The sequence below is a fragment of the Tachypleus tridentatus genome, chromosome 9 (assembly GCF_004210375.1).
Source record: "Tachypleus tridentatus isolate NWPU-2018 chromosome 9, ASM421037v1, whole genome shotgun sequence".
Lineage (NCBI taxonomy): Eukaryota > Metazoa > Arthropoda > Merostomata > Xiphosura > Limulidae > Tachypleus > Tachypleus tridentatus.
This window is the reverse complement of record NC_134833.1, coordinates 1,742,161-1,758,093: the sequence shown is the minus strand read 5'-3', so window position 1 is coordinate 1,758,093 and position 15,933 is coordinate 1,742,161.

Genomic DNA, 15,933 nt, shown 5'->3' with positions numbered 1-15,933 from the left:
TACCAGAATGTTTTATACAGGATACAATGACCTGAATAAAATTTATCAAAACAATATGAAAATTGCAAGCCTCTGGTTTTGCAACCATGAAATGCAGTTGTACTTTTAAATTTAATACCAGAAGAGAAACCTACAAAGTGAATGATATCTTTTTAGACGTGATTAAAGTTTTCAGTATGTTTTACCCCTTCTTCATGATGAAAGTAATATATAAAGTTTGTCACAAAGTACCCAACTGAAGAATGTGCCATTTTCAGGCTATATTCACAAGAAATCTTGTGTCATAAATATCATTAGTATTGAAACTTACATGAACATGATACCAGTATGATGTTAATACTTCAAATAAACAGTTATCTTCTAACTTACATGATATTAATAGGATGTGAATACTTCATATAAACAGTTATCTTTTAACTTACATGATATTAATAGGATGTGAATACTTCATATAAACAGTTGTCTTTTAACTTGCATGATATTAGTAGAGGTGAATACTTCATAGTTATGTTTTAATTTACATTATCAGTATGATGTTAATACTTCATAGTTATCTTTTAACTTACATAGTATTAGTAGGATGTGAGTACTTCATAGTAAGTTATATTTTAACTTGCATGGTATTAGGAGGATGTGAATACTTCATAGTAAGTTATATTTTAACTTACATGGTATTAGTAGGATGTGCATACTTCATAGTAAGTTATATTTTAACTTTGCATGGTATTAGGAGGATGTGAATACTTCATAGTAACAGTTGTCTTTTAACTTACGTGATATTAGTAGGACATGAATAATTCACAGTAACAGTTGTCTTTTAACTTACATGGTATTAGGAGGACATGAATACTTCATAGTAACAGTTATATTTTAACTTACATGGTATTAGTAGGATGTGCATACTTCATAGTAAGTTATATTTTAACTTTGCATGGTATTAGGAGGATGTGAGTACTTCATAGTAAGTTATATTTTAACTTTGCATGGTATTAGGAGGATGTGAATACTTCATAGTAACAATTGTCTTTTAACTTACGTGATATTAGTAGGACATGAATACTTCATAGTAACAGTTGTCTTTTAACTTACATGGTATTAGTAGGATGTGCATAATTCATAGTAAGTTATATTTTAACTTTGCATGGTATCAGGAGGATGTGAATACTTCATAGTAACAGTTGTCTTTTAACTTACGTGATATTAGTAGGACATGAATACTTCATAGTAACAGTTGTCTTTTAACTTACATGGTATTAGGAGGACATGAATACTTCATAGTAACAGTTGTCTTTTAACTTACATGGTATTAGGAGGACATGAATACTTCATAGTAACAGTTGTCTTTTAACTTACATGGTATTAGGAGGACATGAATACTTCATAGTAACAGTTGTCTTTTAACTTACGTGATATTAGTAGGACATGAATACTTCATAGTAACAGTTATATTTTAACTTACATGGTATTAGGAGGATGTGCATACTTCATAGTAACAGTTATATTTTAACTTACATGGTATTAGGAGGATGTGCATACTTCATAGTAACAGTTATATTTTAACTTACATGGTATTAGGGAGGATGTGCATACTTCATAGTAAGTTATATTTTAACTTACATGACATCAGTAGGATGTAAATACTTCATAGTAAGTTATATTTTAACTTACATGACATCAGTAGGATGTAAATACTTCATAGTAAGTTATATTTTAACTTACGTGACATCAGTAGGATGTAAATACTTCATAGTAAGTTATATTTTAACTTACGTGACATCAGTAGGATGTAAATACTTCATAGTAAGTTATATTTTAACTACGTGACATCAGTAGGATGTAAATACTTCATAGTAAGTTATATTTTAACTTCACGTGACATCAGTAGGATGTAAATACTTCATAGTAAGTTATATTTTAACTTACGTGACATCAGTAGGATGTAAATACTTCATAGTAAGTTATATTTTAACTTACGTGACATCAGTAGGATGTGAGTACTTCATAGTAAGTTATATTTTAACTTACATGGTATTAGTAGGATGTGAGTACTTCATAGTAAGTTATATTTTAACTTACATGGTATTAGTAGGATGTGCATACTTCATAGTAAGTTATATTTTAACTTACATGGTATTAGTAGGATGTGCATACTTCATAGTAAGTTATATTTTAACTTGCATGACATCAGTAGGATGTAAATACTTCATAGTAAGTTATATTTTAACTTCATTGATATTAGTAGGATGTAAATACTTCATAGTAAGTTATATTTAACTGCATTGATATTAGTAGGATGTAAATACTTCATAGTAAGTTATATTTTAACTTGCGTGATATTAGTAGGATGTGCATACTTCATAGTAAGTTATATTTTAACTTGCATGGTATTAGTAGGATGTGCATACTTCATAGTAAGTTATATTTTAACTTGCGTGATATTAGTAGGATGTGAGTACTTCATAGTAAGTTATATTTTAACTTGGGTGGTATTAGTAGGATGTGAGTACTTCATAGTAAGTTATATTTTAACTTACATGACATCAGTAGGATGTGCATACTTCATAGTAAGTTATATTTTAACTTACATGACATCAGTAGGATGTAAATACTTCATACTAACAGTTTTCTTTTAAAAGGTTTTCTTACCGCATTAGAGACTTTAGGTTTTTTGTTGCATTTTTACCCAAAATTTCATTATAAAAGGCACAGTTCACAAGTTACGTACACTTGGACAGTTAAAATTTTATCTTTTGCTTCAAGTATGTTGGTATATAGTTATCAAAAACAATCAAAAATAATATAATGTTCTTTCCAAATGGACAAATTAAAATAAATAATGCTGAACATTTTCAAACTTCTTGAATATCTAAAGTAAAATGTTCTGGTCAGTGATAGAAAAGGAATGAATTTACTGATTTGTTTTGTGAATTTGAACAATTCAATTATGCTACAGTCACAACAAGTTTGTGTGATGGTATTGTTATGCTACAGTCACAACAAGTTTGTGTGATGGTATTGTTATGCTACAGTCACAACAAGTATGTGTGATGGTATTATGCTACAGTCACAACAAGTATGTGTGATGGTATTATGCTACAGTCACAACAAGTATGTGTGATGGTATTATACTACAGTCACAACAGGTTTGTGTGATGGTATTATTATGCTACAGTCACAACAAGTATGTGTGATGGTATTGTTATGCTACAGTCACAACAAGTATGTGTGATGGTATTGTTATGCTACAGTCACAACAAGTATGTGTGATGGTATTGTTATGCTACAGTCACAACAAATATGTGTGATGGTATTATACTACAGTCACAACAAGTATGTGTGATGGTATTATACTACAGTCACAACAAGTATGTGTGATGGTATTATACTACAGTCACAACAAGTATGTGTGATGGTATTACACTACAGTCACAACAAGTATGTGTGATGGTATTGTTATGCTACAGTCACAACAAGTATGTGTGATGGTATTATACTACAGTCACAACAAGTATGTGTGATGGTATTATACTACAGTCACAACAAGTATGTGTGATGGTATTATACTACAGTCACAACAAGTATGTGTGATGGTATTATACTACAGTCACAACAAGTATGTGTGATGGTATTATTATGCTACAATCACAACAAGTATGTGTGATGGTATTATTATGCTACAGTCAGATACAGTTAAAACAATAATGTAGAGAAACCTGAAAGACAAGTAACTAGTGCTTTGACAATATAAAAAATGTTCCATTGAAATCATAAAATTTTCAAGTAAAAATTAGAAAAGTATATAATAATTTCTACCAGAAGAGTTGGACAAATCTGCAGTTACGATAATGAATAATCTTATTTCTGAATAAGTGTTAAACCTCAAAAGATTTCTGTGATGGCTTTAGGTTATCAGCTGGTATAGGTAATAACACTTTTATTACTAAAGCAAAGAATAACATTTCAACTTTCCTAGGTCATCTTCAGTTTGCTGGGCACATCTTGGGGACAAGAGTATAATGGGTACGGGATTGTAGGGGGCATTGCAGGTGGATGTTAGGTTTTTAATTAGTATAGGTATAAAGGTGTTCCATTATTAAGGTTCAATTTTGGTTTTAGTTGCTGTATAAGTTGGACTTCTTTGATTTTGCATTTATTTATATTTGTTTTCCTACTTTGTATCTAGGTGTTTTCTATGGTTATGTTGTGTTTATTTGATTTGCAGTGTTCATAAATGTATGAAGATGTGTTTTTGTGTTCTATGAATCCAGTTTTTGATATAGAAGTTGTGGCAGTTGTTGCATTGTATTTTATAAATAGTGTTAGTGTTGTATTTGTCAGTGTAGTTTTTACATGGTATAGACCTCAGTTTTGTATCTGTTTTTAAGTAAGTTTGGTGTTTACTGGAATGTTGTATTTTTTCCAAATGTTTGTTATTTTTTCACTGATGTTGGGAACACATGGTATTTAGCAGTGTAAGGTTTTGTAGTTTGTTGTATCTTGGGATTTATTACTATTTGTTTATTGTTGATTCAGGTGTGTGAATATAATTTTTTCAATTGTTTTTGGAGGAAATTTGTTGATGTTGATCAAGTGTTGTTTTATTTTGTTCATTTCATTGTTAATTTTATGGGGTGAGTTTAGTTTTGTGGCTATGTTTATTTGGTTTCTTAATATGTTGAGTTTTCATTTTGTTTTGTGTGTTAAGCCCCAGAGAATATATAATCCAGTATGGGTGATTTTTCATGGATTTCTGTTTTGAATTGTGTATCAATTCTTTTGATCTTGAGGTTAAGAAATGCTGTTTGGTTAGTTTTTTTCCTGTTCACAGATGAACTTGATATTGGGGTGTATAGAGTTAACATGGTTGAAAAAACTAAGTGTTTGTTCTGTAGATGTGAATCCAGTAGTGTATCATCAACATACCTGTACCAGTATAGTGATGGGTGTAAGGCTGAATTGATTGCTTGAGATTCAATCTTGTCATAAAAATGTTGGCTAGAACTGGTGACACAGAATTCCCCATACTTAGGCCATTTATTTGTAGGTAGTGAATCATGTAAGGGTTTTTAATTGGTTCCTGGGAATGTGTATCAATGGGTTGGGGTCTTGGATATAAAGTTCTAAGGCTATCTTACAAGCTTCAGTGGTTAGGATTTCTCTGAAGAGAGAGATTACATCAAAACTGGATAGTCAAATAGCACACGTGCACGTGACAGTGCTGTAGTCGAATAGCACACATGCACGTGGCAGTGCTTTAGTCAAGTGGCACACATGCACGTGGCAGTGCTGTGGTCAAGTGGCACACATGCACGTGGCAGTGCTGTAATCAAGTGGCACACATGCACGTGGCAGTGCTGTAATCAAGTGGCACACTTGCACGTGGCAGTGCTGTAGTCAAGTGGCACACGTTCACGTGGCAGTGGTATAGTCAACTGGCACATGGAATCATAGGACAGACAGTACACTTTAACTTTAATCAACCTTGAATACCAACAGTAAAGTCCTTCAGTGACAATAATGTGAATTTATTACACATTTCACAATATCATGGACCTACTCATCCAACTCTTGATTGTATCACATGTTGTATATGTTAGGATATTCTCACATTACCGTCACAATATTATGGACCTACTCATCCAACTCTTGATTGTATCATATGTTGTATATGTTAGGATATTCTCACATTACTGTCACAATATCATGGACCTACTCATCCAACTCTTGATCGTATCATATGTTGTATATGTTTGGATATTCTCACATTACTGTCACAATATCATGGACCTACTCATCCAACTCTTGATCGTATCATATGTTGGATATGTTAGGATATTCTCACATTACTGTCACAATATCATGGACCTACTCATCCAACTCTTGATCGTATCACATGTTGTATATGTTAGGATATTCTCACATTACTGTCACAATATCATGGACCTACTCATCCAACTCTTGATCGTATCACATGTTGTATATGTTAGGATATTCTCACATTACTGTCACAATATCATGAACCTACTCATCCAACTCTTGATCGTATCACATGTTGTATATGTTAGGATATTCTCACATTACTGTCACAATATCATGGACCTACTCATCCAACTCTTGATTGTATCATGTTGTATATGTTAGGATATTCTCACATTACTGTCACAGTATCATGGACCTACTCATCCAACTCTTGATCGTATCACATGTTGTATATGTTAGGATATTCTCACATTACTGTCACAATATCATGGACCTACTCATCCAACTCTTGATTGTATCACATGTTGTATATGTTAGGATATTCTCACATTACTGTCACAATATCATGGACCTACTCATCCAACTCTTGATTGTATCACATGTTGTATATGTTAGGATATTCTCACATTACTGTCACAATATCATGGACCTACTCATCCAACTCTTGATTGTATCATGTTGTATATGTTAGGATATTCTCACATTACTGTCACAATATCATGGACCTACTCATCCAACTCTTGATTGTATCACATGTTGTATATGTTAGGATATTCTCACATTACTGTCACAATATCATGGACCTACTCATCCAACTCTTGATTGTATCATATGTTGTATATGTTAGGATATTCTCACATTACTGTCACAATATCATGGACCTACTCATTCAACTCTTGATTGTATCACATGTTGGATATGTTAGGATATTCTCACATTACTGTCACAATATCATGGACCTACTCATCCAACTCTTGATTGTATCACATGTTGTATATGTTAGGATATTCTCACATTACTGTCACAATATCATGGACCTACTCATCCAACTCTTGATTGTATCACATGTTGGATATGTTAGGATATTCTCACATTACTGTCACAATATCATGGACCTACTCATCCAACTCTTGATTGTATCACATGTTGGATATGTTAGGATATTCTCACATTACTGTCACAATATCATGGACCTACTCACCCAACTCTTGATTGTATCACATGTTGTATATGTTAGGATATTCTCACATTACCGTCACAATATTATGGACCTACTCATCCAACTCTTGATTGTATCATATGTTGTATATGTTAGGATATTCTCACATTACTGTCACAATATCATGGACCTACTCATCCAACTCTTGATCGTATCATATGTTGTATATGTTTGGATATTCTCACATTACTGTCACAATATCATGGACCTACTCATCCAACTCTTGATCGTATCATATGTTGGATATGTTAGGATATTCTCACATTACTGTCACAATATCATGGACCTACTCATCCAACTCTTGATCGTATCACATGTTGTATATGTTAGGATATTCTCACATTACTGTCACAGTATCATGGACCTACTCATCCAACTCTTGATCGTATCACATGTTGTATATGTTAGGATATTCTCACATTACTGTCACAATATCATGAACCTACTCATCCAACTCTTGATCATCACATGTTGTATATGTTAGGATATTCTCACATTACTGTCACAATATCATGGACCTACTCATCCAACTCTTGATTGTATCATGTTGTATAAGTTAGGATATTCTCACATTACTGTCACAGTATCATGGACCTACTCATCCAACTCTTGATCGTATCACATGTTGTATATGTTAGGATATTCTCACATTACTGTCACAATATCATGAACCTACTCATCCAACTCTTGATCGTATCACATGTTGTATATGTTAGGATATTCTCACATTACTGTCACAATATCATGGACCTACTCATCCAACTCTTGATTGTATCATGTTGTATATGTTAGGATATTCTCACATTACTGTCACAATATCATGGACCTACTCATCCAACTCTTGATTGTATCACATGTTGGATATGTTAGGATATTCTCACATTACTGTCACAATATCATGGACCTACTCATCCAACTCTTGATTGTATCATGTTGTATATGTTAGGATATTCTCACATTACTGTCACAATATCATGGACCTACTCATCCAACTCTTGATTGTATCACATGTTGTATATGTTAGGATATTCTCACATTACTGTCACAATATCATGGACCTACTCATCCAACTCTTGATTGTATCATATGTTGGATATGTTAGGATATTCTCACATTACTGTCACAATATCATGGACCTACTCATTCAACTCTTGATTGTATCACATGTTGGATATGTTAGGATATTCTCACATTACTGTCACAATATCATGGACCTATTCATCCAACTCTTGATTGTATCACATGTTGGATATGTTAGGATATTCTCACATTACTGTCACAATATCATGGACCTACTCATCCAACTCTTGATTGTATCACATGTTGGATATGTTAGGATATTCTCACATTACTGTCACAATATCATGGACCTACTCATCCAACTCTTGATTGTATCACATGTTGGATATGTTAGGATATTCTCACATTACTGTCACAATATCATGGACCTACTCACCCAACTCTTGATTGTATCACATGTTGGATATGTTAGGATATTCTCACATTACTGTCACAATATCATGGACCTACTCATCCAACTCTTGATTGTATCACATGTTGTGTAGGTTAGGATATTCTCACATTACTGTCACAATATCATGGACCTACTCACCCAACTCTTGATTGTATCACATGTTGTGTAGGTTAGGATATTCTCACATTACTGTCACAATATCATGGACCTACTCACCCAACTCTTGATTGTATCACATGTTGTTTATGTTAGGATATTCTCACATTACTGTCACAGTATCATGGACCTACTCACCCAACTCTTGATTGTATCACATGTTGTTTATGTTAGGATATTCTCACATTACTGTCACAGTATCATGGACCTACTCACCCAACTCTTGATTGTATCACATGTTGTTTATGTTAGGATATTCTCACATTACTGTCACAGTATCATGGACCTACTCACCCAACTCTTGATTGTATCACATGTTGTTTATGTTAGGATATTCTCACATTACTGTCACAGTATCATGGACCTACTCACCCAACTCTTGATTGTATCATATGTTGTGTAGGTTAGGATATTCTCACATTACTGTCACAATATCATGGACCTACTCATCCAACTCTTGATTGTATCACATGTTGTTTATGTTAGGATATTCTCACATTACTGTCACAATATCATGGACCTACTCATCCAACTCTTGATCGTATCACATGTTGTATATGTTAGGATATTCTCACATTACTGTCACAATATCATGGACCTACTCATCCAACTCTTGATTGTATCATATGTTGTATATGTTAGGATATTCTCACATTACTGTCACAATATCATGGACCTACTCACCCAACTCTTGATCGTATCATATGTTATATATGTTAGGATATTCTCACATTACTGTCACAATATCATGGACCTACTCATCCAACTCTTGATTGTATCATATGTTGTATATGTTAGGATATTCTCACATTACTGTTTTTCTGACCACTCTGTTGTCCATGTATTCTACTTCACTGAGTAATCATGTTTCTCTCTGTGACAATACTTGGAGGTAAAGAACAGACATAAAGATAAAGGAATATTGCTCTCAAAATACTTGGAGAACTCTAGTCTTACTTGATGTAATGAGTTAAAATATTAATGGTTGTTTTGTTTTTTTGCATAGACCCTGTAACCAACAGTCATGAACTACATGTAATTTAAATGTTTTTAAAAAACTAGTGATACACAGTAGTAAGTTTAAAGTTACCAGAAATACTTGTAAAAATGTTACCTTTGAGGCCAGATGTGTAAGTACATGTAGCCAAAATATCACCTTATTGTTTCGTAAATGTAAAGTAGCAACACTTTGTGTGAAACAGATCTATATAATTGTAGCCTAAATATCACCATATACTCTGGTAAGAGTAATGTAACAAAACTTTGTGTGAAACAGATCTATATAATTGTAGCCTAAATATCACCATATACTCTGGTAAGAGTAATGTAACAAACTTTGTGTGAAACAGATCTATATAATTGTAGCCTAAATATCACCATATACTCTGGTAAGAGTAATGTAACAAAACTTTGTGTGAAACAGATCTATATAATTGTAGCCTAAATATCACCATATACTCTGGTAAGAGTAATGTAACAAAACTTTGTGTGAAACAGATCTATATAATTGTAGCCTAAATATCACCATATACTCTGGTAAGAGTAATGTAACAAAACTTTGTGTGAAACAGATCTATATAATTGTAGCCTAAATATCACCATATACTCTGGTAAGAGTAATGTAACAAAACTTTGTGTGAAACAGATCTATATAATTGTAGCCTAAATATCACCATATACTCTGGTAAGAGTAATGTAACAAAACTTTGTGTGAAACAGATCTATATAATTGTAGCCTAAATATCACCATATACTCTGGTAAGAGTAATGTAACAAAACTTCATAAACCATTTCAGTATAATTGTAGTTAAATATCAGATATTCTGTGTCATTGTAGGACAAAGTCCGTCTCAAGTATAAAGTAACGTACATCATTGAAGAACAGACTTATACAGACATTGGAGAAGTGTATAATCTTCTGGAACATAGGTGACTTTTCTTTCTCAAGCTCTGGTTATACAACAGTTGGAAACCTGTTGATACTAGTCTGTAAATTTTACTTTTATAAAAATGTTTACGAAATGCTTTCTAAATAGGTTTTTGTTTTCCCTAAAGCTGAATTTTTATCAAGTAATGGTATCTAGTGATAACAAAACTGTGTAATAAGTTTAATCTTCGGCATTGTGATGAAAATGTGCCTGCCGTAGACAATAGGCTGCATATCAACTTAAAACATAAATACCAGAAATATTCACCTAACGTTGAGATTTGAAATTAGTTCAGATGTAGATAATATGAAGTCTTTATTTGATATAGTGTTTATCCTTTCAAAGTTTATGTGCCAAGTGCAATCAGTAGATGATAAATGTAGAAAATTTGAATAGAATTGAATATTGCTGGTAATGAATCACAAATGTTGTTGGTTTTGTAACAGCAAATAGTTACATTTTATTTACTTTGTTAAAAGCTGCATCATTTTAAGATGTGGTCCTGATATAACTTTTAACATCTGAAAGTGATGTAATTTGTGGATGAAACATGAATAGGATACTCTGTAGCCAGTGGTTGTATTTGTTACTATCACTGTAATCCACACCTTTGATCTGGTTTAAAAAATGTAACAGTGAAAGATAAATGTGTAGATAACTAATATTCCTGTACTTTCTTATTTTGAATGAATTTGTTTCTAGTGAGGTCAGTTCATTAAACAAAATGATTAAAGAATTTACAATCATGAGAAAATAATGAAATATCACAGAGACCTCACATTATGATGGATTGAAAATCATCTGTTTATTTTGACAGTTAAACATGAGAAGAAGCTAAACAAACGAGTCCAATGTGTACAAACCAAGCTAGCACAGATTTGTAGATATACATGGGTATAAGGTACTCTGTGTGTTAGTTGTCATGTTAAACAGGTTAAGCTTACACAGTTAAAGTACACAGGTTAGTTTATTTATATGGATATTTACAATATCAAGTAAAACAATATATGTTTGAAAGAATTTCTTAGTATCTCAGTAAACCTTGAAACATTTGATGAAAGAAGATAATTGAATGGAACTTTCAGACAATATAGATTTTTCCTGCAAAATATTTTCACTGTTCATTAGCTGTCTGTGGTGGACTTTTATTTTGTAGTTTTAAAATAATATAAGGTAAACTGATGTTAGTTGTGAAATGACAGGTTTCATACAGTTTTAATAATTGTTTATTAACAAGATAATTTGTCTGGTTTCATTGAAGGTAAGTGAATCAGAGGCTGTAAAGAAACATTCCATATTTTCGTTCCCTCAGCTGGTGCCACATTAAATGCTGGCAGCTGAAGCACTGACAGGTGACGGTCAGTAGACATTCCAGAACTTGACAGCATTGAGAATAACACAGTAATCTAAAGAGTGTTTAACTTTATACATGTTTGTCCTTCATTATTAATTAGAAAAAAATATTTTTGACAGAAAAAAAAAAATTCTGTTAATCCAGTGAACTATCCAATCACACACACAGAGCCAGTAACAAATTGGTCTTTTTGTTGTTGTTTTCTTTCAAATAATTAAATTGCACAGCAATGAATAGTTTACATTCCACTTTAAAATGTTCTTATTTATAATAACTTGCGAGTGTAACATTATTATTTACAATAACATTTTGAGATAAAGAATTGAATAAAGTAAACTTAGTAATGCTTTAAATCAGTTAAGTATAACCATTTATTTGTATGTAGTTTTTAAATGTTTGTTAAAAGATATCACTTAGTCTAATAAAAGTCTTTAAGAAACACTTTTAAACAGCATTAAATATAATGCTATGTTTGTAATTGATTTTAACAGCAATACACAAGATGGAGTTTTTAACAAGTAAAAAATGTTGTGATATGTTTTACTGCTGTTGCACTTAGTAAATTACCCCTTGTTTTAACTTGTGTATGATCAGTTAGAAATAAATATACGAACGTTACAACTCTGGCATGAAACTACAAGGTCATTTTCACTGGCAGACTGTGGGCATTGGTGTTTAGTCCCAAAATAAAAATTAGAAAATTGTGAATGGCCTATTGATGGCATGTAATACGAGTGTTGATGTGTTTATTGATATTAAGATAATCTTCCTTATTCTGTCACTTTGTGTTATGTACTGTAAAAATTATTAATAGTGTTTCTTGTGTACTTTTTGCTGCTTTCAAATAAAGTATATATATATATATATATATAATATATATATGAATGTACATAAAGAGATTTCTGTTGCACTTGTATCCTGTCTATATTGAACCACACAAACTGATGTCTGTTGCACTTGGAAGAAAATGGTTTTGGTGTTCTGATTGGTCAGTCTCCGAGGCAATTCAAGCAGTGTGCTGTTTTTAGTGACAGGGCAAATAGAATTTCAAGTTATTTATACAGAAGTAGTTAACTTTAGGCTAAGTAGGTTATAATGTCATTTGTTAGGCTATATTTGTACTTTTACTTTAGAAATACCATTAAATTATTGGAAAGGGCTGAGGTGAGTGTTACTTGGGTGATGCCTTGGATGGAAAGGTTGTCATATGATATGTAATAATCTCTGAAATTTTCTCATGGGGGAACAAGAAAGAAAAAGGAGTTACATTGGACATGAGAAAAACTAGGGGGCACAAATTGTGGAATGGTAAAACTAGGGGCACACACAAATTATGGAATGGTAAAACTAGGGGGCACACACAAATTGTGGAATGGTAAAACTAGGGGGCACACAAATTATGGAATGGTAAAACTAGGGGCACACACAAATTGTGGAATGGTAAAACTAGGGGCACACACAAATTGTGGAATGGTAAAACTAGGGGCACACACAAATTGTGGAATGGTAAAACTAGGGGCACACACAAATTGTGGAATGGTAAAACTAGGGGCACACACAAATTGTGGAATGGTAAAACTAGGGGCACACACAAATTGTGGAATGGTAAAACTAGGGGGCACACAAATTGTGGAATGGTAAAACTAGGGGGCACACACAAATTGTGGAAGATGTCTTTAGCTATAACAGCCTTATTGTTTTAATGGAATTGTTGGTCTTTGGAACAAGTTTCATTCAGATGTGGTGGATACAGTTGAATTAAAAGAAGATTTAATTTGGACAAGAAAATGTGTTTGAGTCTTTTAACATTTAGTGGATGAGGTAGTCATTTACTATTATTTTAAAAACAACTCTAATAACTATAAATCACATTTGAAACAGAAAATTCTAGACCATACAATCTTTGATTCTCTATTAACATCAGACATGGCTTTCAAGACTCCAAGTATTAAAGTAATGTATCTTCATAGAAGCCTCCCCTGGTTTTTATGCCTAGTGACCTATTAGCTATCAAATGCATGTGCACAAGTGACAAATTTATTTGTTAGGAACCAATGAATGTATATCTGAGTAATATTTTTAAATAAAACTGTTCTATCCACATATTTGTACAGTGAATTATTTTACAGGAAATGTTTAAGTAAGGGACTTCTAATGCTGTTACAGCTATTAAAATAGATTAGGCTTAGATAAATTGTTTATTATATAATAAAAAGATAGTTAGAGAGGTACCATAATAACTAAATGATCCACAAATACCACAGCAGAAAAATGATTCTAATACCACCTTTGGCAGTATACATAGCATGAATTACTGAAGTAATACAGGTGAGGAAACAACTATTGCAGTTTGAAATTGCACAAATAACATTAAATAATATAAACTAGGAAACAACCTGGTCATTTTAGCATAAATGACATAAAACAGGAACCAACCATTTTAGTTTACAATAGCACAAATGAAATATAGGTCCAATCTTGGCTATTTATAGCATTGGAAAACAATAGAAGATGGATAAACTTGGAACACTAGAACTATTTAGTATATGTTAGTAACCAACAATTTCAAACTGCAAATGAAATGATATTGGTTTGGAACTTGGCAATTTATAGCATTGGAAAAACAATAGAATATAAATAAACTTTGGGCACCAACACAATTCAGTATAGTTTAAGAACCAACCATTTTAGCTTATGATAGCACAAATGAAATGATGTAGGCTAGGAACAAAATTTGGAAAGTTAAAAGCATTGAAAAACAATAAAATATGGATTAACTTGGAGCACCAGGCCCATTCAGAAAGAGACTTGCAACAAGTATTGTGGGACTAGTTATTCAAACCAAAAAACAACGTTTCAACCTTCTTACCTAATCTTCAGGTTAACAGTGCGCCTCAAGCGAGTTTCTAGTCATCGTGAATAATTTCAAAATGGTTATCACAGATTGAAAATAACTTTTGCTTAATTTATTCTAAATGTGTTGAACTGCTACAAAGTATTTCCAAATATATTAACATTGGCATTGTTTATGAAATAATTAAAGCGACTTTTTTCTGATGGATGAAAAATAAGTGAAAAAAGTAATCAATTTTCTTCTGTAGATCTTTAATTATTTACTTCATCTTAAACTCGGGTGTATTTAAGAATTTATAACATTTACAAACACAACTTTTGGGTTTTAGCATAACTTTGAGAAGAATAAAGAAATGTAGATGCTCAGTTTTATTTATGAAAATGGTTATAAAATTAAGTACATGAGTTTGTGAAGTGTGTTTAATTATAAGCACTGTCTGTTGTCGGACTTAAGTACCTCCCCATGCAGGAGCTAAACTTTCGAGAAAGTATCTTACAAAAACAAACAAGTCAATTGGGCCTATTACAATTTTCATCCACGTAATGATGTTTGCATCATAAAATGTAATGTAATGTTCCCTACTTATGGTGGCATATCTGTTTCATGTAGTTTTTTATCACAGAGCTACAAAATGGGCAATCAATGCTCTGTAAGCCTGTAAACTTACTGCTTACAATAAAACGGGTGTATTTCACGTGATCATATATTACATAACTTTCTGTAAAATATGATCGTGGATATCATTCCCTGCAACAGTCGAGATAATTGGATTAACACCCTCTATCCATTCTACAGAGTATCTACTATTATCATTATTAGCTAACGATAAAAAAAAATGTCGTAAGCTAATAATGATAATAGTAGATACACTGTAAAACAACCAAAATATACATTACGCTATGGGCTCAGTATCACAACAGATGTTCAAGAAAGTTTGTTTGTTTTTTGAATTTCGCACAAAGCTACTCGAGGCTATCTGCGCTAGCCGTCCCTAATTTAGTAGTGTAAGACTAGAGGGAAGGCAGCTAGTCATCACCACCCACCATCAACTCTTGGGCCTTTTTTTTATCAACGAATAGTGGGATTGATCGTCACTTATAACGCCCCCACGGCTGAAAGGGCGGGCATGTTTGGTGTGACTGGTAAATAATATTACAACCAGCATAAAGAAATAAGTAGGATATATAC